This window comes from Sapajus apella, unplaced genomic scaffold, assembly GCF_009761245.1.
Source record: "Sapajus apella isolate SASKATOON/1434 unplaced genomic scaffold, GSC_monkey_1.0 scaffold804, whole genome shotgun sequence".
Classification (NCBI taxonomy): domain Eukaryota; kingdom Metazoa; phylum Chordata; class Mammalia; order Primates; family Cebidae; genus Sapajus; species Sapajus apella.
The window spans coordinates 1,887-24,489 of NW_022437730.1; the positions used below are offsets into that span (position 1 = coordinate 1,887).

At 43.6% G+C, this 22,603-nt stretch overlaps 2 pseudogenes across 1 annotated transcript in view; both read left to right on the forward strand.

The window, feature by feature from the left end:
* The window catches only part of LOC116546361, a 10,359-nt pseudogene extending 819 nt beyond the window's left edge, over positions 1-9,540 (forward strand). The window contains exons 2-7 of the transcript XR_004266687.1: positions 1,073-1,210; positions 5,500-5,607; positions 6,625-6,836; positions 8,005-8,065; positions 8,189-8,257; positions 8,634-9,540. The product of XR_004266687.1 is annotated as an MKI67 FHA domain-interacting nucleolar phosphoprotein-like (transcript). The remainder of the gene's footprint in view (positions 1-1,072; positions 1,211-5,499; positions 5,608-6,624; positions 6,837-8,004; positions 8,066-8,188; positions 8,258-8,633) is intronic.
* A 9,675-nt stretch (positions 9,541-19,215) lies between these two features.
* LOC116546360 lies at positions 19,216-20,877 on the forward strand (annotated as a pseudogene).
* Positions 20,878-22,603: the final 1,726 nt, after the last annotated feature.

The window sequence follows — 22,603 nt, forward strand, 5'->3', positions numbered from 1 at the left end:
CCCAGGCTGGAGTGCAATGGCGCGATCTCGGCTCACCGCAACCTCCGTCTCCTGGGTTCAGGCAATTCTCCTGCCTCAGCCTCCTGAGTAGCTGGGATTACAGGCAGGCACCACCATGCCCAGCTAATTTTTTGTATTTTTAGTAGAGACGGGGTTTCACCGTGTTGACCAGGATGGTCTCGATCTCTTGACCTCGTGATCCACCCGCCTCGGCCTCCCAAAGTGCTGGGATTACAGGCTTGAGCCACCGCGCCCGGCCTCTTTCTGTGGTTTTTAGCATAAAATACACCGGGAAACTTAGGCGTTCTTGTTACAGAGGTAAGGGTGTGACGACTGAGGCGCTGAAAGGCTCATCTGTACTGTGAGAGTTAACAGTCATCTGGAAAAGTTTTCGATGAAGTGCGAGTAAACAGTGTGCATCCAAAGTGAAGGGTACAGTTATGTAGCGTTCTCCGGGCAGAAGATCTAAACTGGCTTGTTCAGAGATGTCCTTGCTTATCCGCTGATTGACATAGTTATTGAGCACTGACATTTTACTGAGGGGTGGGGTGCCAGGGTGGAAAGACAGTCGACTACTGCTCAGCCACGGCCCTTGTGGGTAGAGACATTAAACAGCCAGTTCTTTAATTACGGCTGTGGTAAGTGGAAATGCAGAGTAGGTTTTTGGGCCGAGGGCTAGGACTAGGAGTTTTGCAAGCTTTGTTGCAATGTGATTTTCTTATTTTAAAAATCTTTAGCCGGGCGCTGTGGCTCACAGCTGTAAATCCCAGCACTTCGGGAGGCCGAGGAGGGTGGATCACCTGAGGTCAGGAGTTCGAGACCAGCCTGGCCAACATGGTGAAACTCCGTCTCTACTAAAAATACAAAAAAATAGCGGGGCGTGGTGGCAGGCGCCTTTAATCCCAGCTACTCGGGAGGCTGAGGCAGGAGAATTGCTTGAACCTGAGAGCGGAGGTTGCAGTGAGCCGAGTTCGGGGCACTACACTCCAGCCTGGGCAACAAGAGGGAAACTCCGTCTCAAAAAAAAAGAAAAGAAAATAATACTTAATTTACCTGGTCTTTATGTTTTCAGTGAAAAAAACGAGAACAACTTACTCCTGGAGTCGTCTGTGTGCGCCACCTGCCTAACCTACTTGACGAAACCCAGATCTTTTCCTATTTCTCCCAGTTTGGCACTGTGACACGTTTCAGACTGTCCAGAAGTAAAAGGGTAAGATTTCTGTTGTTGCGTTTGATGTTTTGTTTTTCAAGTGTGTATTATCTTTGACATTAAAGAGCACGTTCACTTACGTATTATTGCTTATCAGATTTCATTCCAAAAAGGAGAGTGGCTAAGGTTTAGAATCTGAAACAGCCACAGGAGCAAAATCAGTATTACTGTGAAAGTTTGTTTTTCACATTGCTCCAAATCCTTACATTAAGTGGACAGTGCTGGTAAATGAACTTAAGTATGAGGACCAGATTTATCCATCTTCTTGTATTAGCCTTTGGTACAAGCATCCCTATAATAGCAAAGGTTTATATAGTGAATAAAGATAAGGACTGTGGACTTGGACGGCCAAGCTTTAGGGCCAGGCTCTAGCCCTTACTAGTTAGAGTGATACGACCATACCATGCTCAGTGTTACGATCTGTTAAATGTGAGTAAAACATTGCAGAAGTATTTAGTCAAAGGTTAAATGAAATAATGAATATAAAATCCATAGATTTATTGCTTGGCACACAGCAAACACTATATAATTACTGTTGTGTCATACCTGCGTTCTAATGAGAAAAAGGTGTATGTAGCTTGTTTCAAGAGTAGAGGAGTGACCCACTTTATTCCACTTTCTTTTTTTTTTTTTTTTTTGAAATGGACCCTCGCTGTGGCCCAGGCTGCTGGAGTGCAATGGTGCAATCTTGGCTCGCTGCAACCTCTGCCTCCCAAGTTCAAGTAGTTCTCTGCCTCAGCCTCCTGAGTCGCTGCGATTACAGGTGCCTACCACCACGCCTGGCTAATTGTATTTTTCGTAGAGATTGGGTTTCACCATCTTGGCCAGGCTGGTCTCGAACTTCTGACCTCAGATGATCCACCCACCTCGGCCTCCCAAAGTGCTGGGATTACGGGAGTAAACTGCCACACCTAGCCTACCCACTTTATTTTTTCCCCACAGGTAAACTAATGGGTTGTAGCCATAGACACCTATTCGATTTAGCATCTAGGGCATAGGGTGTGCATCCATCATCTGTTAGTTGTCCTAAAGATACAGATTACAGGTAGAATTGAGGTCCCTTTTGTACCCTTCCCAATGTTCTTCACGTTCTCCTTTAAGTAGGGAATTAAATTCACAAATTCAGTTTTCAGTGCTATATATAAGTTTTTATTATGTATATAAATGTACATATAGTATTGTTTTAAAATTCTATTATTTCTATCCTCCTCCAGCTGAATTTTTTTGTTCAGTAATCTGAGCATTATTCCTGTAACTCTAGTGCCTTTGTTATCACCGTTGCTTGTTACTTGGGTAACTGAAGTTTATCGACCCCCCTACGGAACATTAGGTTTTGTTTTTTTGTTTTGTTTTTTTTTTTTTGAGATGATCTCACTGTGTCACCAGGCCGCTGTAGTGTAGTGGGGCGATCTCGGCTCACTTTACCTCTACCTCCCAGGTTCAAGTGATTCCCCTGCCTCAGCCTCCTGAGTAGCTGGGATTACAGGTACCTGCCCCTGTACCTGGCTAATTTTTGTATGTTTAGTAGAAACAGGGTTTCACCATGTTGGCCAAGCTGGTCTCGAACTCCTGACCTCAGGTGATCCACCCATATTGACCTCCCAAAATGCTGGGATTACAGCATGAGAGAGTCACTGTACCCAGCCCAAACATTAGGTTTTTTACTACTCTTAAGTCTTTAGATGAAGCTGCTGTGAAGTCTTTATGCAGGTATAGGCAGATTTTTTTAGAAGAGTATTTTGTAGACCTTGGTTCTCAGTAAGAAGTAAGTTTTTACCATCACAAAGAAGATAAGTGTTTAAAAAAAAAAAAAAGTAAGTTTTACAGTACAAACCGTCACACATACAGATGCATGTAAGCATAACTGAAATAAAAGTCAAACGAGACAATGTTTAAACTTGTTTTGTTTGATGATTTTCTATTTCATTCTACTCAGGTTTTATTTTTGTTTTGGTTTTGTTTTGTTTTGTTTGAGACAGAGTCTCACTCTGTCACCCAGGCTGGAGTACAGTGGTACAATCCCAGCTCACTCCAATCCCCACCTCCTGGGTTCAAGTGATTCTCCTGCCTCAGCCTCCCAAGTAGCTGGGATTACAGGTGCGTGCCACCACACCCAGCTAATTTTTGTATTTTTAGTAGAGACAGGGTTTCACCATTTTGGCCTGGCTGGTCTCAGACTCCTGACGGGTGATCCACTCACCTCAGCCCCCCAGAGGACTTAGATTACAGGTGTGACCACCGCGACCGGCCTAGCTTTGTTTTGTTTTGTTTTAGTATCCTTGTGACCTAAACTGATCCTGTTACCCCCTAAAAAGGTCAAGCTCTGAGTTTGAAAAGTGCAAGTGTTTTTCCCTATTGCAGTATAGTAATTATTCCCCCAGCTGTGTGTTTTTATTTCTAGGCTATAGAGGAGTAGAAGAAATAGTGGGATGATCATCTCTACAGTCCTCACCTGGATTCACCCATTATTAACATCCTAACACATTAGCTTCACTTTTTTGTTTTTATATAAACACGTACAAATACACTTTTTTTCCTGAATCATTAGAAAAAAGCGGCAGTTATAATACTTTAAATACTTCATTATAAATCTGAGAATGGGGACATCTCTTTCAATATAACCACAGTATAATGGTGTATAATGCACTATCTTTGTGTATCTCCAGTTCCCAAAATGGTTTTTTGTTTGTGTGTTTTTGTTTTCTTTTGTTTTTTTGAGAAGGAATCTCACTCTGTTGCCCAGGCTGAAGTGCAATGGCACAATCTCAGCTCACTGCAATCTCCACCTCCCAGGTTCATGTGATTCTTCTGCCTCAGCCTCCCGAATAGCTGAGACTGCAGGCATGCACCACCACACTTGGCTAATTTTTGTATTTTTTAATAGAGATGGGGTTACAGCATGTTGGCCAGGCTGGTCTCGAACTCCTGACCTCCCAAAGTGGTGTGGGATTATAGGCATGAGCCACGAGCCCCAGCCTTATTTTGTTTTTGAGACAGGATTTCATTCTGTTGCCCAGGCTGGAGTACAGTGACAGGATCATGGCTAACTGCAGCAGCCTTAAACTCCTGGGCTCAAGCAGTTCTCCCACTATAGCCTCCAAAGTAGCTGGGACTACCAGTGCGTGCCACAACGCCTGGATAATGTTTTTTATTTTTCTTTTGTAGAGACAGGGTCTCTCTATGTTGCCCAGACTGGTGTTGAACTCTTAGCCTCAAGCAGTCTTCCCGCTTCAGCCTCCCATAGTGGTGGGATTACAGGCGTGAGCCACTGTGCCTGGCCCCTAAAATGTCTTTAGCTATTCTTTTTTATTACCTGTTCTGAGTCCCTCTCAAGATTTGTGCATTACAATTACTTGTTAAAGCTTCTAAGCCTATCTAGAACAGTCTCCTTGCCCTTTATTGCTTGTTTGGTTTTTCTTGAAGAGTTCTGGCCATTTTTGTCTTATAAAAATCCTGCTCACTGAGGAGATGCATGAAAATTTACCATTTCCAGCATTTTTGAGTAGTAAAGCCAAGCTCGCTCTAATTTTGACTGTTGGCTTGGTATTTCCAACATTCTGGAATTACTGGGTAAAGTTTTTTTTCTTTAATTACATAACATTTTCAAATCACTTCTCAAAAGATTTATATCGGTTTACAGTGATGGTACACTTGGTTGGATTTCGTAGTGTCTGTCTTCCACTTCACCATCTGTCTTTCCCCTCCCCGTGCTGCTGAGACAAAGTATTGCTCTTGTTGCCCAGGCTGGAGTGCAGTGGCACAGTCTTGGCTCACTGCAGCCTCCACCTCTCATGTTCAAGCAGTTCTTCTGCCTTGGCCTCCTGAGTAGCTGGGATTACAGGCGCACACCACCACACCTGGCTAATTTCTGTATTTTTAGTAGAGATGGGGTTTCACCATGTTGGTCAGACTGGTCTCGAACTCCTGACCTCATGATTTGTCCACCGCAGCCTCCCAAAGTGCTAGGATACAGGCGTGAGCCACCACACCCAACTAAAGACTTATACAATGCAGTGTTGTTGTTGAATAAATTCCCGCCATAGGAATTGTATATTTATCATATGTAATAAAAATCCCAAGAATACCAGAAAATCAGCTGTGTTGAGACTCTTGCATCTTTTCTTTTTCCTGTAACAGTCTCCAGAATATGTGAATTGAATTTAGAATTAAATGTGTCATAATGTTTGATAAGGGGCTATATACATTATTTAAAATAATGGCGTTTTAGGAATTTAATAATGCGTTCAAATCTAATTATTCTGCTTTTTGTGGCGTATTCTCTGTTGCAGACTGGAAACAGCAAAGGCTATGCATTTGTGGAGTTTGAGTGTAAGGATGTTCCAAGACAGTTGCTGAAACAATGAACAACTACCTGTTTGGTGAAAGGCTCTTGGAGTGTAAGTGCTCCTGTCTCTGTGGTAGCAGGGTTGCCTGGGTGCCTGCTGCTGGTGGGTGACTGGTGGGAAGGGCGGCTTGCTTAACTGCTTGGACATGCCACTTCCTCTGTGGATGAGTCTTACAGAATGGTGCAGGGATTTCACTGTGTGTGTCGCAGGCAGATTCTAATTGGAATTTTAAAACCTCCCAGCATGAGAGCTGTTTTTATCCTAAATGGAACTGGACAAGTCACCTTGGGGACACACAGGAGGAGCAGCTAACCCATGCTTATGGGCTGTGAAAGACTTATCTGGGGAAAGAGCATTGACATTGAAACCTGAAGACTAAGCAGGAGCCAGCCAGTGAAGGGACAGAAGTGAAGACAGACCATTGCTGGCTGAGGGACAGTGAATGCCAAACCAGAGGTGCCTGACCATTTGGCTGTGAGGGAATGTGAGGAAAAGTAGCAAGAGATCAGGGAACAGGAAGAGGCTTCAGGTCGGGTTACTGAAGGCTTTCTAAGTCAGCGAGTTCAGAATTCATCCTGAGGGCAGTGGGATAGCAGCAAAGGTCAGGAATCGCATTGCAGAATCCATCTAAATGGCAGTGGCTGTGGCTCTTCCACACGAGAGAAGCTGGAAGGCATAGAGGAGTGACAGCACCAGATTAGAAATTCATCCTGCAGAAAGGAGCCAGTGCAGCCCCGACCCTGCAGTCCACAGAGTGCAGAGAGCATCCGTCTCCAGATCCTGCTGCCCTTGGGAGGCAGAGTGAAGTTTCTGGCCTCCCTGTGCCCGTGGTGGCCTGTGGCCATCTTAGGTACCCAAGTTCACAGCTGACAAGGCTGCCCAGGTAGCATCTGTCTATTCAGTTCCCATTGCTGTGAGAGAAGCCAGGATTACAGGTGTGAGCCACTGTACCCAGCCACGTCGTGATGACTGTGAGGAGTGGCACTGGGGAGATTCCAAAGTTAACATTAAAATCCCTTTCCTACCATTTGGTTGAAACTTTTTATGTTTTTTTCTTTTTAAAAATAGGTCGTCTTATGCCACCTAAAAAAGTCCATAAAGAACTCTTTAAAGACTGGAATATTCCATTGAAGCAGCCGTCATATCCATCAGTGAAACGTTATAATCAGAATCGGACACAACCACAAAAACTACGGATGGAGGAGCGATTTAAAAAGAAAGAAAGGTTACTCAGGAAGAAACTAGCTAGAAAGGGAATTGATTATGATTTTCCTTCTTTGGTAAATATTTCTTCGTGGCATTTTTTTTTGTGATTTGTTGTGGGGAGGGGAGGGGGTGGCTCTGTGTCTCGTAAAGTACCTAACCTACTGCTTACCACAACCTTGGCTCACTGCAGCCTCCACATCCTGGGTTCAAGTGATTCTCCTGCCTCTAGCCTACCAAGTAGCTGGGATTACAGGTGCATACTACCACGCCCAGCTAATTTTTGTATTTTTAGAGATGGGGTTTCTCCATGTTGTCCAGGCTGGTCTCAAACTCCTGACCTCAGGTGATCTGCCCACCTCAGCCTCCCAAAGTGCTGGGATTACAGGTGTGAGCCACCATGCCAAGCTAGTTTTTTGACTGAATTGTTTTTGTTTTTGTTTTTGTTTTTATACAGAGTCTTGCTGTGTTGCCCATTCTGGAGTGCGGCGGCACAATCTCGGCTCACTGCAGCTTCCACCACCCAGGTTCAAGCAATTCTGCCGTACCCTCCTGAGTCGCTGAGATTACAGGTGTGAACCACTACACCAGGCTATTTTTTTGTATTTTTCGTAGAAATGGGGTTTCGCCATGTTGGCCAGTCTGGTCTCAAACCCCTGGTCTCAGGTGATCATCCACCTCAGCCTCCGAAAGGCCTGAGATCGCAGGCGAGAGTCACTGTGCCTGGCCTGACTAAACTTGAAACATTGTAGGTTCTTCCTAAAACATGAGAGCAGATTCTGTTATTTCCATTATACAGAAGCGGAAATGTCCTTTAAGTAGATAATCTGATTGAGTCTTAGGCCCTGGTACTCCTGTGAACCCATCTGGGAACCAAGACAGTGAAGCTTGAAAAGCGGCATGTGAGCGCTGCTTTCCCTGAACTTTGCTTGTGACTTAGGGGAGGTGAGGGTGGCCTGCCTTTGCACATTCTTCCTGCTTCCACCCTCCTGAATTCAGAATTCTGTGAATCAGTGAGCTCCAGATTTTGGCCTTCCCTTCAACCTCTGCAGCTCTGTCAGTTCCTCAGCTGGGCTTCTCCTAGTTTTGCCCTTTACTTGAGATTATTCACTGCATTGAGTTTTGCTTTTTAAATTGAAATGCTGTGTCATTAGGGAGGATTTACTGATAATATATATGAGGATCTAATGCTAAGTTTAAAAAGAAAAGCTATGAGACTGTTAATATATAATTTCTTTATTAAAGATTTTACGGAAAACGGAAAAGTATTTCAAAAACTAATCATCAGAAGTCTACAAAAGGCCAGGTAAAATTTTTCTTTTTATCATTTTACATGCCCAATATTAGAGAAAGATAAGTAGGAAAACATTTAAGACTACTATACCTGATCAATATTCAAACTGATGTGTCTTTTAAAATTTATTGTAAGGTTTTACGTAAGAAGAAGGAAAAGGCTGTAGGCACTCTTGACACTGCTGAGAAGACTGTGGATAGCCAGGTAAAGTTGTCTCCAATATTCCGGACACCAGGTGTTATACAGATAATTTGAAGAAAGAAAGGCAGTTTCTGCAACTCTGATTTAAAGATTTCAAATTGAATATTGTCACATTTGGTAGATCTTTATTGTTGATTTAGCAATTTTCTGCTTAACACCTTATAATGGAACATGCTATATTCCAATTAATTACGAATTTCTGTACTAAGTTAGATAAACATCTCAGTTCTTGATTCTTTACAATAGTACTACCAAAAGATTGAAACAGGCCTAAAATAATGGGCTACCACTTGTAAAAATAGAAGAGAGGTGATATTTTGGGTACAGTCATAATCTTGTTCTACATTTATATATTATAATCTTTACTTGTTGAATCCAGGGCCCCACACCAGTTTGTACACCAACATTTTGGAGAGACGAAAATCTGAAGTGACTGAAATGAATGAAGATGATACAGATAATGAAAGTTTTCAAACAGCCCGTGTCCTGTGTAAAAGAAGAAATATAGAGGACTCAAACACCTACGCATTCACGGAAGAAAAGACGAGGCAAAAGCAATCAGTCATTTTTAATGTATTGTATTTTCTGAGACATACAATATTTTTATGGGGGTGGACTTACTATTTTACTATGTACAGTGAAATGTAACCCTTGACAGGATTGTCAGAGGAAAAATACACTGTTTGGTCCAGTTAAGGAAAGCAGTCTGTAATTCTGGATTGCCTGCCCTTGGCTGAAATACAAGGGTGTATTTGCAGTGGCTTGGCTGACATTGCCTCTTTGTCCTGTTCTCTGTTTTTCTTTTGACATTTCATAGCTCTCCTTAGTTACTCTGCCTGGATAGAAAGGTGACCACTAAGTGCAGGTTTAAGCACTAAACTGCAGGCTTTTCTGTCACCACCAGTTAAAGACCACCAATCTTGTTTGTCCGTCTGCATGATTTGTCAGGGACATTAACTCATGAGGGCGCTTTAGATTTCAACACCGCATGGTTGAAGCTGGAAGTTAAATTATATGTAGAGTGAGAAGGCAGTTCCAGTGTTAGCACAGATTTGTGTATTCAGATTTTAAGAGATTCAAAAATGACTCATTTTTACGAACAATTTTAAATTAGTTTTCATTGGGCTAGCATGGATTAATAACCACCATTTTATACATCAGTGAGGAATTGTATTTCAAGATTCAAACAATAACTAGCAAATAAACTTTTTTCTACAATTTATTTGTTTGCGAATAGGACTTGGGGGTCATTGGGGAAAAATAATGGTAAAGTTTCCTCTTCATTAGCAAATTCAGATTCATTATAAACATTGCCATCAGATGTAGTAGCTTGTGCCTGTAATCCCAGCACTTTGGAAGGCTGAGGCAGGAGGATTACTTAATGCCAGGGGTTGGAGACCAGCTGGGCAACATGATGAGAGCCCCTCTCTACAAAAAATTTTAAAAATGAGACTGGGGACAGTGACTCATGCCTTACAGGCATAATTCCTCTCTGTCGACCAGGCTGGAGTGCAGTGGCGTGATCTCGGCTCACCACAACTTCCACCTCCCAGGTTCAAGTGATTCTCCTGCCTCAGCCTCCCAAGTAGCTAAGACTACAGCTGTACAGGCGTGTGCCACATCTGACTAAATTTTGTATTTTTAGCAGATACGAGGTTTCACTATGTTGGCCAGCCTGGTCTTGAACGCCTGACCTCATGATCAGCCTGCCTCCGCCTCCCAAAGTGCTGGGATTACAGGCCTGAGCCACCTTGCCTGGCCAGGATATTTTTTAAAATTCATTGCCACTAGGCATTCTTTCATCTAGCATTTCTGAAGTCCTTAATATGATACTGGGCTAGGTGTTCTGATGCAAAATAAGAGTTGGGTTTTTTTTTCACATTTGCACAGTTGGGCTAAGGTCAAAAAGGTCATTAGCCAAAATAGAGCTGGTTTTAAGTACATCCAAAGAGCAGATCTCTGGAATGTATCTTGCACATAGAAGATTGAGTATATATTTGTTATATGAATGCTGTCTTGGAACCATCTCTGAACTTTGTGGATCTGGACATCTGTCTGGTTTCCCCTGGGAAGATGTCAAAAAGGTTTTCCATGTCAAGACACACGTCTGTTGTGTTTCATCTTAAGGGGCGTGTGCATTCAGACATGTACGTGGCGAAATGAACTGAGTAATTCTCCCTTCCCAAACAGCCACCTGCCACCCACGTTGGGTATGATACTGTTCATCACCACTTAATATGCAAGGGAATATTGTAACCTGGAGAAGAGAAGGGGTAATTCCATCCTTAGCAGGTCATGGCCAAATTATTTATTTAGAGACAGAGTGTCACTCACTGTTGCCCAGGCTAGACTGCAGTATTATGGTATCTGCTCACTTCAACCTCCACCTCCCTGGTTCAAGTGATTTTCCTGCCTCAGTCTCCCAAGTACCTGGGGTTACAGGCGTGTACCACCACGCCCAGCTGATTTTTGTGTTATTAGTAGAAAGACAGGATTTCATCATATTGGCCAGGCTGGTCGAACTCCTGACTTTAAGCGATCCACCCGCCTCGGCCTCCCAAAGTGCTGGGATTAGTGGCATGAGCCACCAGGCCAGCCATTTTCCCATTCTTAATTCCTTTTTTTGAGACAGAGTCTGGCTCTGTCACCCAGGCTGAAGTGCAGTGGTGCAATCTCGGCTCACTGCAACCTCCACTTCCCAGGTTCAAGAAATTCCCTTGCCTCAGCCTCCTGAGTAGCTGGGATTACAGGCACCTGCCATCATGCCTGGCTAATTTTTGGATTTTTGGTAGATACAGGGTTTCACCACGTTGGTCAGGCTGATCTCAAACTCATGACCATAATCCGCCCACCTCAGCCTCACAAAGTGCTGGGATTACCAGCGTGAGCCATGTTGCCCAGCCCCCTTTCTTAATTTTTAAAAATTAATGAGATTTAGGCCAGGCACAGTGGCTCATGCCTGTAATCCCAGCACTTTGGGAGGCTGACGCGGGTGGATCACAAGGTCAAGAGATCGAGACCATTCTGGCCGACTTGGTGAAACCCTGTCTCTGCTGAAAATTCAGAAGTTAGCCGGGCGTGGTAGTACACGTATGTAGTCCCAGCTACTCGGGAGGCCAAGGCAGGAGAATCGCTTGAGCCCAGAAGGTGGAGGTTGCAGTGAGCCAAGATCATGCCATTGCACTCCAGATTGGGCAACAAGAACGAGACTCCCTCTCAAAAAAAAGAAAAATGAGGTTTGTGTTGCTGTTATATATAATATATCAGACAAAAAGCTATAAAGGAAAAAAAAGGAATTAGTCCATAGACCAGTTTCAGTTGGAGCCACACATTTCCCAAGCTGGATGTTGGCCATAAGATGGAACGTCAAGTGAAGAGATGCTACAGAAATGGCCTTTGATTAGCAAATGAATGAAGTTGACGTAATCAGAACAGGGTTTTCCATTACTGTCATTGGAATACTGTGTGGCCAAAGCCAAGGCAACTGGTCACCATGACTGGAAATTGTAGCCCTAGCTGATCTGTGGTTTGAGACAGCTAATATGAATTCTAAAATCTCACTTTAGTGCAGCAAAGGCTATTTCTTGAAGTGGTGGGGGGAAAAGTATAACACATGAAACTGATACAGAATTCACATTTCAGTGTACATAAGTAAAGACTTGCTGGAATGCAGCCATACTTCTGCGTATGTGCTGTCTGTAGAAGTCAGTTGTGACAGACTGTATGTGCCCCTTTGCTTAGCACTGCTGCTGGACGCACTACAGATTGTGCATTTCATCCCTGGAGTATTCTCAACTCAGGAACGCATCAGAAGTGTTAGACGTTTAAAACAGTATATCAGCACCCAATTTCTTGACAGGAAAATAAGGGTGTAACTAAAGTTAGGTTTTCAAGTGGCTTGTGAGCCAAACAGGGAAGGCTATTTAGAAATGATGAGATAATTGTGTTTGATTCCAACAGCAAAAGAAATGTGGCCAAAGAAAATAAACTTTTTTTTTTTTTTTTTTTTTTTTGAGACAGAGTCTCACTCTTGTTGCCCAGGCTGGAGTGCCATAATGTGATCTTGGCTCACTGCAAACTCCGCCTCCCAGATACAAGCAATTCTCCTGCTTCAGCCTCCAAGTAGCTGGAATTACAGGTGTGAGTCACCACGCTCGGCTAATTTTTATATTTTTAGTGGAGACGGGGCTTCACCATTTTGGCCAGGCTAGTCTCAAACTCCTGACCTCGGGTGATCCACCCACCTCAGCTTCCCAAAGTGTTGGGATTACAGGCATGAGCCACTGCACCCCTAAACTTTCTGTGTGTGTGTATGTGACGGAGTCTCCCTGTGTCCCAGGCTGGAGTGCAGTGGCATGATCTCAGCTCACTGCAACCTCCACCTCCCAGGTTCAGTTTCACCATGTTGGCCATGCTTGTCTCGAATTCCTGACCTCGTGATGCGCCAGCCTCAGCCTCCCAAAGTGCTGGGATTACAGGCGTGAGCCACTGGGCCCTGCCAAATCAATGGTGTTGTGGTTGTTAGGGACAAGATCTCACTCTGGCCCAGGCTGCAGTGCAGTGGCATGATCATTGCTCGCCACAGCCTCTACCTGCCAGGCTCAGGTGGACCTCCCCCATCAGTTTCCCAAGTACCTGGAACCACAGGCACACACCATCATACCGTTAACTATTTTTTGTAGAGATGTCTCACTTTGTTGCCTGCGCTGGTCTGGAACCCCTGATCTCAAGCTGTCTTCCCTCCTCATCCCAAGTGTTGGGATTACAGGCGTGAGCCACCAAAATAAACTTAAAAGCGCTGGCCTTTCAGTGAAAACAGTTGCTTGAAAGTTGAGGAAGCAACATCAATAGCTTAAAAACAAGACAAATGACTGTGAACATTTTCCTTGGTTCCTGAGGGGCTAACAGGTGTTACCACAATAGTGCTCACTTGATAATTCAGAGTCATTGCCCAGTTGGAAGTGCAAGGAAGATCAGTTTATGTCAGGTTGCCCAGACCTTTCTGGTTTTAACACTGGAAGTCCCAAATTCCAAATTCTGGGAACCTCCTCAGTCCCAGGAAAATTGGACCTTAGAAGTCACCCTGGAAGTGACTGAACAATTAGCCTTTAAATAGTCTGGAGCAACTGTAAGCAAAAATATTTTCAACGTTGAGAAATTGATTACAATCTGAAGTGAGATTTGCCAAGTTGGGCCACAACTAATAATGGTAAAAATACGTAGTAGAAAAGGACTTGGTCGGCCGGGCATGGTGGCTCAAGCCTGTAATCCCAGCACTTTGGGAAGCTGAGGCAAATGGATCACAAAGTCAGGAGTTTGAGACCAGCCTGGCCAATATGGTGAAACCCATCTCTACTAAAAATAAAAATAAAAAATTAACCGGGCATGGTGGCAGGTGCCTGTAGTCCCAGCTACTCAGGAGGCTGAGGCAGGAGAATCACCTGAACTTCCATACGCCCGGCGAGGAGCCCGACCACTGCGTATAAATGGAATTAAACAGCACACCTTCTTTTTGTGTGGCTTCTTTCATTCCACATCATGATTGTGTAATTTATGTTTTTATATCTACATTCTTTGGGATACATGAGATTCCATTATATGCATATATTTTCATCTATGTATCCATTCTTCCTTAGGTGGAACTTTGGGTAGTTTCCAGTTTTAGGTGATTATAAAATTGCTGCTATGAACCTTCTTATACCTTTTAATGAACATATATATGCACTCCTATCGGGAGTGAGTCCAGAGGAGCCCCGCCTTACCAAGTCTGTGGGAGGTATCTGGTGAGGGAACCCGCATCCTTGAGGAGCTATACAGTGGTTGTCCTCTGTGGGCCCAATGTCACAGGAGAAACTTCTGCCATGGAACTGGGTCCTCTGAAGTGGCACTTAACAGTCAATGCCAAGGTCGCCGAGAGCAGAAAGTAATCAGATTCATCTAAACCTCAGAGATTTGTGACATTGGCTAGTAATCACTGCGACCCTAGAACTGAATAGATGAGCAGCCAACTAAAGCCTTATTGGACTTGTATGAATGGAAATGCTCTAGGTCTGTTGAACAAAATACTGACTTCAGTCATCACAATAAGGGGTTGCAATCCCCAATAAATTCCCAGGCTTGAGTCAGTTCACAGTCCCAGAGCCTCTTGAATGAAAAGGAGGCTCAGTCCTTTTGAGTAAGAGTCCTGCCATGCCTCAAAGATTTATAATGTAAATCTTACTTCTAGCTATCCCCAAAGGGACCTGTAATAGTTTAGCAGGATGACAGCACATTGGGGAAGAAATTATTAGGCTCTTCAGAGATTATTGGTCACTTGCTCAAAACTGACACTAACTCCTGGAGATCTAAAAGGCCACTGTGGTTGAGCAGACTAGGGGCTTATAGTCAGGTGGTCAATGTAGCTTTTCAGCAGGGTCCAGCTTATACTAAGCCCAGTGCATCCTCAAATCTACCAAGAGGTTATTTCCCCAGTTCCAGAATGCAAAATTGGAATAGACTTTCTTCTTCTTTCAGGTTGCCTTCACAGTTCTTGGTCATTGGTATTTCCAAATAAATTACAGAATCTGCTTGCTAATTTCCACCAAAAATCCTGACAGGGCTTTGACTGAATCTGCAGTAAACATGCAGGTCAAATTGATAACAGATATTTTTAAAGGAGTGAGTCCTCCAATCAACGAACATATTATATCCTCCATTTACTTAGGTCTTCCTTCACTGTTCTATTAACAGTTGTTGTAGTTTTCCATGTAGAAGTCTTGCACATCTTTTAATTAATATATATTCAGAAAACCTGCCTGATAGAGTTTTAGCTCTTCTACAGTGGAGCCATCCAATAGAAATATTACACAAGTCATACAGGTCATTTTAAATTTCCTAGTAGCCATAATAAAGAAGTAAAAAGAAACATGGTATTTTAATATTTTATTTAACTCAGGCTTTCAAAATATTATATCAATATGTAATTATTGAGATCTTTTACATTTTTAAATACTAAGTCTTCAAAATCCATTGTATACCATTAAAGCACATCTCAATTCACATTAACTACCTTTCAAGTGCTGAAAGATCACATGTGGCTTGTGGCACCACATTGGACAGCATAATTTTAGTCTTATTTTTATGCCTACTTGACTGGTGCACAGTGCCGGTAGTGTACTAAAGTTTCCTATTATTGGTGAGTTTCTATCTGTGTCTCCTGGCATCTTGTGTACTCTGCTTTATATAAATGACTTGTGTTATTTACTGCATGGATAGTTGTAACTATTATATCTTGTGACTTGTGGCATTTACCGTCTGACATCCTCTTCCTTTGTCTTGTTTCAGTGTCTTTTGGCCTGAATTCCAGTCTCTGGTAACAGGACGATAGCCCTTGCATTCTTATTGCTTGGCAAATCTTTGTCCATTAGCTTGGCACATCTTTGTCCAGCTCTTCACTTTCATCATTTTCATTCGCTGTGTTTTATTCCATACAACATAAAACTGGGGTTTGCTTTTTAACCCAACAAGACAATTTTCATATATTAGATAAGCCCATTCACATGACTCATATATTTCTGCCCAATACCATCATTTTCTTTTATAATTACTGTATTATACTCTGTTTCTCTAATTGGGTCTTTGCCTTTTTAGTTCTTTGATATTTAGGAAGGTTTGTATGTTTGTTCCAGTTATTTCCATTTCTCTTCATTTGTAAAGTCCAATCATTTATTAGAATACGTCTTGGAGGTAACATTGTTCAGGGTTCACTTTGTTTTTTTTTTTTTTTTTTGAGGCAGAGTCTCAGTCTGTCACCCAGGCTGGAGTGCCGTGGTGTGACCTTGGCTCACTGCAACCTCCACCTTCCGGGTTCAAGCGATTCTCCTACCTCAGCCTCCTGAGCAACTGGTATTACAGGTGCCGGCCACCATGCCCAGCTAATTTTTTTGTACTTTTAGTAGAGACAGCATTTCACCATGTCGGCCTGGCTGGTCTCAAACTCCTAATCTCATATGATCCGCCCACCTTCACCTCTCAAAAGTGCTGGGATTGTGGGCATGAGCCGCCATGCCCAGTCTTAAGGAATCATTCACCTTTTCTAACTGGCTAGCATTTTCCCACTATGATTCTTCAATGTCTTTATTAATGTTTCCTTTGAATCTATTCTTCCTTTGGCATCCTGTAATTTAGTCTTCCTTTGTAATATCATTCTGTCATTTTCATCTATTCCTCTCCTGAGTTCATTCAACTTTATTTCTTTTTTTCTTTTTTGTACATTTCTTATTTTTGAATTACAAATCCAAGGTTACTGAAGCCCAGATAAATAATTATACTTATTTTCTTTTAGGTTATTGTGTCAAAATGTTCTACATTAAGTCAATTAAGTAAAAGGTCCTATTAAGAGGGGAGAGAAACTTAGAACTCTATTGCCCTTGTAGAAAGTTTCTCCTGGCATACAATTGCATGTGCACATTCAAAACTGTGACTTGAGTGATCCTACTGCATACCTGTAAATGGAAGGGAAATGGCCAGGTCTTCAGAATAAAAAATCATCTTCTTAAAAACCTGGATGCACATCCTGCTCTTCAAGAAATTGGTGTTCACAAAGGATTAAAGCTTGAAGGGATGGATAGATACTCCATTTTCCATGATGTGATTACTATACTTTGCATGCCTGTATCAAAATGTCTCATGTACCTCATAAATATATATATCTATGTACCCACACAATTTTTTAATTAAAAAAAAGAATTTGAGTTTAAATAGAAACATGATAAATGCAAGAAAGAAAACATTTTAACTCATTGTCAGACTGATGTTCGAGTGAACTGCTTTCTTCAAGCTCTTTGATCTTTCTGTCACCTAGGGAATATGGGTGGTTTTGTTTTTTAGATTTCTCTGTCCCGAAGATCTAAGATAAATAAACAAGGAAACTTAAGCTGGGCCAGGCTACATTTTTCACACCTTTAAAACTAGCGACCTTTCTGCTTGAAAATAAAAAGCCTATGGTACAAGAACAGCCAGTGGTTTACAATGCTAGATTTAGCATATATTTAATACATATTCAATGAATAAGTTGAGTGTAGGTAGTGGACTCTCAGCAATATCCTTTGGTTTATCGTATTGGCTGGAGGGAGAGCTGCTTTCATGGATAATACAAGATTTGCTGGTATTTCCAGCCACACTCGCCCACATGGTTACGAACGATGGCAGTCCAAGAAAACATTCCAGATTTCAACGAGGCTGCACTACAAGAAGGACTAGAATGAGAACGAGGCCTACCTTCATCTGAAGTGTCTCATGGAACCGGGCCTGCCAACTTCATCTAGCCATATGCATATTACAGCTGCTTAGTTCTATACATTTTTGTATTATATCTATGTTATTCTGTCTTAGTTATATTGATAACAGGCACTAAGAGGAAGCAAGACCATACAAATGTCCAAGGGACCAGAAATAATTCTGGCTTCTTAGAGTTGAGCAGGTCAGTAAGAAATAAGTTGAATTAATCATTCCAGAAACTTTCTTCATGAATTTCTGCTTAACTTTGTTTGGAATGCAGACAATGACAACAGAATGACTACATTCTTACGTGTAGATTGTTAAACATAATTAACCGAAGTGTATTATCAGAGAAATGGTTGCATTTGTGCATCAGGACATATGTATAAGAATGTTCATGATATCACTACTTTTCAGAGCAAAACCTTCAATGACCTAAAAGTCCACCAACAGTGAAATCAATAAACAATGTCAAAGGTATGGAATGTAATAGTCAACAGCAGTCATGATAATGAACTCCAGTCCAGGTAAACATAACAACCTGAATGAATCATAGCAATATAACTTTAAGTTTCAAAAGTCCAAAAGATCACATCACACATGATATTCTTTTTATAACGTTAAAACAGTTAAAATTAAAATACAACACAATACTTTCAGCCTTTTCAATCTCTGTGTTTTATCATACAGCATAAAATTGGGGTTTGCATTGCAACCCAATAAGACATTTTTTAGCAGACCAGCCTATTCACATTAATAAATATGACTCATATATTTGTACCCAATACCTTTCCCCTTTTACATATACAATTATATAAAAATTTTATGTAATATATAAATTTTATACAATAAAATTATATAAAAAGGGAAGCAAGAAAATAATGAACCCTAGTTAATGCACGACTAGCTAGGGAGGGCCACACAGAAAGATTTAAGTTACTTTCAATGCTGTAGTTTTGCAGTTGGGAAGTAATTGCGTGGGTATTTATTATTATGAATAACATAACACAGAATCAACAGGACTTGCATGTGGGTGGCCAGGAAGGGAGTTAATGATGACTCTCAGATAGTTGAGAATCTATGTCACACAATCCGCACCTTCCTATATCTATTAGCTTGGTGCAAAAGGAATCACGGTTTTTGCCATTACTTTCAGTGGCAAAGTATATCTAGCACTGTCTGATTTGCATAGGCATCTCCTTGGTACCAAGTAACTTTAGGTTGTTTTCAGAAATTTGCTTGCAAAAAATAAATGCTGTACTCCACTGAGGACACCCAAAAAGGAAATACCACATCAGCTCTTCAAGGCAATTTTTAAAGAAGCTCTAAAATATTTGCACAATCAAATCTATGCTTAGTTTTCCAGATAATCATCCTTCTAATTATTAGGAGGAAAAACACAGGTGGATATGGATATTGCTTTAAAAACTAGACTCATGACCTGGAATGGAGAAATTCTCAAGGTAGAGCAGGAACGCTGCCTTCCCCTCAGCATTCTCACATCTGCTCAATGGCAATGCAAACTTGGGGCCAAAGGACTTCTCAGGAAGAACTGGAATACAGCGTCCTCTAGTGCAACAAATCCGTGTGGGTTTTTTTCCCCTTTGTCTTTAAGGTTTAGATGTCAAACGTTTGGCTGAAGCATAAAAATATTACAGCCGCGGTGTCCGCTGCCGCTGCCTGAGCCGATTCCGCCCGCTACGATGGAGGCCGCGGCCCAGGTCATCGTCGAGAGCCAGGACATAGTCTATGGCCCCGAGGCCATTGAGGCGCAATAGGAGTACCAGATGACGCGCGTCACCCCCGAGGGCGGCATTCTCTAGGTGCACCCACGACCCCACGACCACGCGCTTCACCTTCCTGACCCCCGGCAGGTGCCCCGGCTCGGGGTCATGCCTGTCGACTGAGGCAGGAACAAGGGCTTCACCATCACCGCCGCGGTGCTGGCCAACCCACCGCGTCTGTCCTGGCCCACGTGCAGCGGCCGCAAGGAGGCCAACTACTATGGCTCGCTGATTCAGGCGGGCACCGTGAGCCTGGGCTCGGACGCCTTGGGCCAGGAGGTGTTCGTGCCCTTCAGTGCGCTGCTGCCCATGGCGGCGTCCAACCACCTCGTGTTTGATGGCTGGGACATCTTGTCGCTGAACCTCCCCGAGGCGATGTGGCGCGCGAAGGTGCTGGACTGGGAGCTGCAGGAGCAACTGTGGCCGCACAAGGAAGCCCTGCGGCCTCGGCCTTCCGTCTACATCCCCGAGTTCATGGCGGACAGCCGCATCCCGCGCTCGCGCCTGCAGCAGCAGGAGCAGATCCGCAAGGACATCCCAGACTTCCGGTCTAGCGTGGGGCTGGACAAAGTCACCCTGCTGTGGACGGGCAACACAGAGCGCTTCTGTGAGGTGGTTCCGGGCCTCAAGGACACGGCCGAGAACCTGCTGCGCACCACTGAGCTCGGCCTGCAGGTGTCTCCCTCCAGCTCTTCGCCGCTGCCGGCATCCGGGAGGACTGTGCCTTCCTCAGTGGGTCCCCGCAGAACACCCTGGTGCCCCGAGCGCTTGAGCTCGCGTGTCAGGGCCGGGTTTTCGCGGGCGGAGGTGACTTCAAGTCCGGCCAGACCAAAGTCAAGTCCGTGCTCGTGGACTTCCTCATCAGCTGTGGCCTCAAGACCACGTCCATCGTGAGTTACAACCACCTGGGCAACAACGACGGGCAGAACCTGTCGGCGCCATTGCAGTTCCGCTCTAAGGAGATGTCCAAGAGCAACTTGGTGGACGACATGGTGCGGAGCAACCCAGTGCTCTATACGCCCGGCGAGGAGCCCGACCATCAAGTACGTGGGAACCTGGGCGACAGCAAGCGCGATGGGTGAGTAAACCTCGGAGCTAACGCTGGGTGAGTAAACCTTGGAGCTAACGCTGGGCGGTACCAACACACTGGAGTGCACAACACGTGCCAGGACTCGCTGCTGGCCGCACCCATCACACTAGACCGGGCGCTGCTGACCGAGCTGTGCCGGCACCTGAGCTTCTGCGCTGACGCTGACCTCGAGCCGCAGACCCGTGCTGTCCCTGCTCAGCTTCCTATTCAAGGCGCTGCTCGTGCCGCCGGGCAGCCAGGTGATCAATGCGCTTTTCCGCCAGCACAGCTGCATCAAGAACATCCTCAGGGCCTGTGTGGGGCTCCCGCCACAGAACCACATGCTCCTGGAGCATAGGATGCAGCGCCCAGGGCCCGGCCTCAAGCAAGTCGGACCCGTGGCTGCCGCCTGCCCTGTGTCGAACAAGAAAGGACCGGAACCCGTTTCCACCACCGGCTGCACCGGTGATGCCAATGGGCACCCACAAGTGTAGGAACCCCAGATGCACACCAACTGAGGACGCTGTCACACAGCTTCCCAGCCCTCACTCCCGCTGCCCCCCATGACTCCACCATTCCAGGCATCCCCAAAGAAAATAAAGCCAAGGCCACTCTAAAAAAAAAAAAATTACAAACGTTTGAATGACAGAGGAGTAAGAGTAGGAAGAAACTTACTTTTAGTTAGTAACCATGACGATAATATATACATTAAAAATTGTGGTATCAGATATTCTGTCATGTTTGATATTCACATTAATAATGTGAATAAAATCAATATTTACTTTGAAAAATGTTTTGAATTATCTGCAAGAGATAAATTTAACAGAAGAAAAAGGAGATAAGTGGCCAATTTAAGAGGCCAGCTGACAGAGGAAACAATCCTTGCATCCATTTGACATTTATCACACTCTGTGGCATATTACAGAGTTCACACACCTGTTCCCTCTGTGCTATGTTATTCATAATAATAAGTACCCATAGAAAGTCGGCTTGCCTTCTGACTAACCTCTCCCATATTCTGTACAGTATTAATGAGGCCAGCAAGGATCACAAGGAAGGAAAAACAAAAAATAGGAGCATCCTATTTTTGTGTTTCTTCAGTACAACCTACAATAAGAGCTTTCCCCCACTGTCTCCATTTACCAAATTTTTGCCCAGAAAATTAAACAGATTTCTCTGGAATCCTCTAACAAATGCAAATGTTTTTAACATGAAAACATTTGCTTACAGAACTCAAATATTCTTCAAAGACTAAAGTTTGAAATCCATCTAATGTCAAACTCCTTTATCTAGAATCCACTAGTTTTAAGTAAATAGCACTTTTAATATACTTCCAAAGTAAATAGAGACATTTCGATTAGATGAAACATTACAGTTACTCTGTAAGTTCTTATCTTGTTTTGGCCTGTCGTCGTCCCCTGTTATGTTTTACGCTTCCATTTTCTTACACAGTAAGTCAGGCCTACCAGAGAAATGTGCATGAGTTCACGAACTTAGAGTACTCTGAGTTTTGCTCTAAGATTCATTATAGTGCTCAGTTCATGAGGTTCAGCTACTGGGCCGCTAAAAAGCATGATTTAGAGCAGCAGCTTCTCATTCTAGGTAGAAGAGGCCAATGGTACTCATCATCTCTCCATGCTAGTCGGCAATGGGGAGAAACTCACACCCAACCTCCCTTCTCTAGCCCCTCTGTTTGCTCGATTATCCTCAGTGCAAATTCCACTGGCATTCTATCACCTGACCATCCCGGTATGTAGACTCCCAACCCCTCCTAGAACATGTCATGATAGAGTGATCCCAAGTGAGAACAGAGGCTTCTCCCTTCAGAATGCCCACCACTGCTCTGATCCCCAACTCCAACTCTGTTAAGCTATTTCTTTTCTTGGTCCTCGTATCTTAATCAGCTTTTTTTTTTTTTTCTTTTGTGCTGGAGTCTCACTCTGTTGCCCAGGCTGGAGTGCAGTGACACGATCTCAGCTCACTGAAACCTCTGCTTCCCAGGTTCAAGCTACTCTCCTGCCTCAGCCACCTCAGTACCTGGGACTACAGGTGTCTGCCACCATGCCTAGCTAATTTTGTGTATTTTTAGTAGAGATGGGGTTTCACCATACTGGCCAAGCTGGTCTCAAACTCCTGACCTTGTGATCCGCCCACCTTGGCCTCCCAAAGTGCTGAGATTAGAATCATGAGCCACCACACCCAGCCCCCAATCAGGTTTTAAGTCCGCTATTATATGCT